Here is a 5519-nt window from a genome sequence, read left to right on the forward strand (position 1 = left end):
ACCAGTACAGGAATGCTTGGTTCTTCCGGATGAACATCTGGGGCATTTGATTATGTCAGTTGATCCTCACACTTTCTAATCCACTTGTTCTCATGCTCCTTCTGGATACCATCAACCTTTTGTTTTCCCTTCTCATTGGATTTGTCATTTCCTGTCAGTAGGTTCTTGCTTCTACAAAATTTAGCAATGTGTCCTCCTTTGTTGCATGCATAGCAAGTGACATTGTTCTTTTGAATTGCCTTGTTGTAACCTTGACCATTTATTGACCTACATTGATTAGCCATATGTCCAAACTTTCTACATGCATGACATTTTACATTCATTCTACAATTTGTTGTTCTATGACCATACTTTTTGTAATTGAAACATTGATCGGTAAATGAGTTATTGTTCTGATTGACTATATTTCTGCATTGACTTTCCATATGACCAAACTTATTGCAAACAAAGAATCTGCCATTAAATTTATGTGCATTGGGTTGCCTTACCGATGACCTCCGATTCCGGTTGACTGGTGGATTCTCCTGATTGTTCTTCTGACCAGATGTATCATCCTGACTTGCAATACTAAAGCGTTCTCCATGCTCAAATCCAAGACCTCTAGTGTCTCCACTGTCCCTTTGATTCTTCAATAACTCATCAAGATTTGCAAAACTGACCTTGAACTTGTCTTTGTACTCATTTGCAGAATCCAGATCACCTCTTAGGACTGTTATCATTCTTTCCAACTCTTGCTCATTATTCTGAGATTGTACTAATTCGGTTCTTAATATATCATTCTCATGTGCCAACCTAATGCATTCTTTAGATTTGTCTTTCAGAGATTTGGAAAGATTTTCTTCATTCTTCCATTGATCTTCAATCTCCTTGGACATCCTCCTGGTCAGGGCTTGCATTCCATTCTTCATGACACCATTTTACCGACTCAACTTCTGACATAGTTCCTTGAGAGTATTTGTTTCTTTATCATCCTGATTTTGTAATTGATCACAAAGTTCTTTCCTTTTGGCTTGGGTGGATGAAAACCTCTCTTGCAGAGTAGAGATGAATTCGTTCGCAGATCTCAGCTCATCTTGCAGCTTCATGTTCCTCAATCTTTCAACATCATAGTCTTCAAGTGCTACTTCAAGTTCTTTCCTCAAACTCATCTCCATGGATTCTGGATACATGATCTTCCTCAGAGTTGTTAGACTTACTCTAAGGCACTAGGCTCTGATACCAATTGTTGGAATCCAAGAACACTGGGAGGGGGGTGAATCAATGTTCTCCCGGTATGATTAATTTCAACCTTATTAACACAACAACTTAGCAACCGGTATGCATAAAAGAAAATAACAATAAGTAATAATGCAACCACAAAGATGCACACCATAACACCACATATTTATACATGGAAAAGCTCAAGGAGGAAAAACCATGGTGGGATTGGAGACCCACCATATCTATCCACTGATCAACTAAATAAATATTACATATAAGGGGCCTGCACATGCAGGAAGGCACACTGCCTAGAGTGCACTGCTCATCACAAAAGGAGCCTCAGTGACTACAAGAAATCTTCAGACTACAATCTGTAAAGAAGAGTGAACTGCAAGTAGAGCATCTTCTATGCCTAAGTACAATTCTGATTAAGCTCAATGTCGGAGGTCTTAAACCTCTTACTTAAACTCAATTCAATCACCTATGATCGACCAAATCCTCTGCATATTATTACAACTTTATTCGCACACAGATAATCCCATAACCCATGATTGATGATCTACAAAGAGATCTTACATCATATTTATACAAACCTGAGACCTAAACAATTAGGTCGGCCACCTAAAAGATAATACAATAAATCTATTACATAAAATTGCAAATCAATGATAATCCAAGTCAGCCTAAGACCGAAACAACATTAACCAAACAATAAATCCAACCGGTAACACATCGGGAGCATCTGCCAACACATTACATAAACCGGTCCATAACCTAACAAAATAGCACTAGACCTAAAACAGGTCATCATAAGCCAAATGCAACACCACCGATCAACTAAAACACGAACATGATAACCATCAGCATCCCGAGAACCTTCTAGAATCCACACCAACACCACTTATCGAATCCATCAAAATATCTTCAACAATGCTCTGCCGGTAAAACCTTTACCGGTAACCAAAAGGCTTACTAGAACATATGATAGCTTCCAGATCACCAAATCTCGAACCAACTAAATGTGACATGCACATGAATGACCGAACCAAACCAATACCACCACTTAGAACATACCTGAGAATACTAGAGATGATCTCTAGATCAACATCACAGTCCAATCACTCTACCAGAACCTGGTAGACAATCAAACAAGCTAGTGTTGACATCAATGACAAACATCAATGCAACACATAATCAATTCCTCCAAATTGCCAACATTACTTTGTTTGATTTTCTACCTCTAGACTTCTTTTCACCAATTTTTATCTTATCCGAAGTTGCTATAGATTGACAAATATTCTAAACTTATATATTATCTTCCTCATATTCTCAACCCATTTCATCCTCATCTTCATTATCTTTCTCCTTCGAAGACTCTGTTTGTACCTTACTGCAACACTTTAAAGTGGAATTACTTGATTTCCTAATTATTGCCTTAGTATTTTTTGAAGGGAAAAAATGATGTCTTTATAAAGGTTATCTACATTAACTTCTTGTTCACTATAGTCTTGTACCTGAGTAGTAACAATGTCTCTAACTTTCTTAACTCTAGAGTTGCTCATAACTGTTAATGTGCTTCCACCTTTTCTAAAGCTTCTCCCACTAGGCTCAAAATAATTTTTCTCTCATCTGGGTTTAATATATACCATCCATATCTACCTTTGCTAGAGAAATATTTACTTCATGTTAGATTGTTTACTACAAGAGATGGTACAATCAATTTCTCAATGTTTCTCATGAGAGTTATCTTCCTTATCCTTTGGGGCAATCTCTTCCAGATTGCCAAAATTTGAGTTCCCCTCCTTAGACTGATTCTTTTCCTTTTCATCTTTAGAATGGATACCATTCACTTCAACTCTCAATTGCCTTTTATTCTTTCTCAAAGCCTCTAGTTTTTTAATAAAACTAGCTTTCTCAATCTCTTTGCCCCTTTATTAATTGTTCAGTCTTCCTTCAAATTCCTTGTCATTTTACAAGTCTTACGATGTTCCACCACCTCTTCTACTTCTATTTTTTGCCACCATACCACCTTCATTTGATCAGATTTCAATGGTTTTGGGAAGGGGAGGGTGAGGTTTCTAATTAATATAAATTCGAGCATACATACTAAAATCCTTTTTCTCAATCGCTTCATCATTCTAATGGAGTTTCCCACCTTGTTCCTTATGATTTTAGGGTTTTCGGGTTACAATATTCTCTATGATGATCATAGAGGTGCAACCATATTGGAAACCTCATCAACAGATGCCTTGAGAGGATCAAAGTTGGGAATCTACTCCTTAATATAAAAATCAATGCTCCCCATGAAAAAAGGTCCATTATACAAAATCGATTACTTCATCCTTGCATTATCAACTATTACCAAGAAAAAACCCATTTGGCATTATTTTTATCTCAAACAAAGAACCCCAATTTCCATCACACCACTTACAAACCCTACTAAATACAAGTCAATCCCCTACTCATTTCATAAAGAAAGCTTTCTCATGTAGGAGGAAAACTAAGTCCAAGTATTTCGAGTTATCCAGATTAAAATAAATGACTCTATTTTGGGAGGGTTGAATACTTACCTTTGGTGTTGACTATTTACTATTTTGGTCTTTTGGTTTCCACATCTTCTTTTCTATATTGCTTCTCATATTGCTAGGGCTTGCTATCAATGTTTCAAATCCTTTCCAACCGTTAGGGTTTCTACCTCAAAACTATTTTGAATCCTTGTAGGACACACATTTTTTTTGATCCTCCCAAGTGTTGCCAGGTAGACGCTAAGCCGAGGTTCTGCCCCCCGAGATGGTGCACCATGACCTCCAACTTGATGAAATCTACCATACCTTCTCTATTGAAACCCTTGTTCACCTTTGTTCGCCATCAGACCTATTGGAGTTTTATAAATATTGATGTTATGAAATTAGTAGAAGATGTTAGGAAGAATAGGCAATTCATGAAATATTGAAATTGTTATTGGTCATTGACCAGTTTATTTATTTGAAGAGTTTATTTTAATTTTTTTGCTATAGATTATTATTTTTTAATTAGTATTTCTGGCAGTCTATATCATACAATTTTTTAATTAAAAATATATAAATTCATATGCTGCTTATTTCATTACATTGTTTACTTTGTTTTTATTGTATACAAATTTTAATTTTACATTCAAATAATTTATCATTTGGATAAATTTTTAATTTTGTTTTAATTAGAAAATTGTAGTAAATATTATATTTATGTCATGTTTTAGTTTTTGTAGTAGTTATAGCTCTTTGTATTCTAGATAAATTTGGTTAAAAAGAATTTTTTAAAAAATAATATTTTTATAGACAGAGGAGAAAATACTCACTTTTGAATGTGTTGTAAATATATTGTCTAGATGCTCACTTTGCCCTATTTTTCATGCAAGTTGATTTCAATGCAAAACTTGTTACCTATGCCTCCTATCCATCATCTTTGAAAGAAGACTAGTCTTCCATTAAGAACTTTTCTTCTTAGATTAGGACAACAATAGAGATTTGTCTCTTGGACAAGATTGCACTAAGGGACTTGTCCTCATAATTCAAATATCTTTCCCACCTTCCTAAACTAACTCTTTCAAATAGTTTGAACATTATCTATTGGCTTGTTTGACAAATTCTTTAAATTGAGGATCTAAGATTTTGTATTTATAAAATGAGGGAAAAATGCTAATTAAAAGAAGTATCAATAGATCTATAATATTTTTGCTACAAGAGCATCATAAGATGTGCATCAAAATTGCTTTAACCAATACGACATTGATTTATCATCATAAACACTTGCATCTCTATTTTTCACATTTTAAATAATTGTCTAAGGATTATGGAGTTTGATTTGTTATGAAAGAAGTTGTAAACTTTGTAAACATGACAAATCCATAATTTTTTTTTTCAAGTCTACCTTTATCCTAGATAAAAATACTTACACATGTGAACATGCAAGTACTTTCAGAACTAAGTTTGTGAAAATTAGTGTGAGGATTATGATGTGTGGATTTATATAAGACATTAGAAAATTCATGACTAGAATCTCTATACCTTTTGATTACATTGTCAAATTTAAATTCTATCAAATAACTCACAACATACTAATCAAATAAAAAATAAATAATAGAATTAACTACTAAATTGATTATTTCCCTCCAATTATATCTACACATTAAAAAATCAAATATAACTTCAAATTTATTTTTCTAGCCAAAATTAAAAACTAATTTCAAATAATATTTGTGCTTATTAAAAAATAAATAAAAATATAATTACATCAATAAATATATTAAAATAAATAATCAATTAACCCGATCATTAATT

Source organism: Cryptomeria japonica, chromosome 3 (genome assembly GCF_030272615.1).
Source record: "Cryptomeria japonica chromosome 3, Sugi_1.0, whole genome shotgun sequence".
In the NCBI taxonomy this organism is placed as follows: Eukaryota; Viridiplantae; Streptophyta; class Pinopsida; order Cupressales; family Cupressaceae; genus Cryptomeria; species Cryptomeria japonica.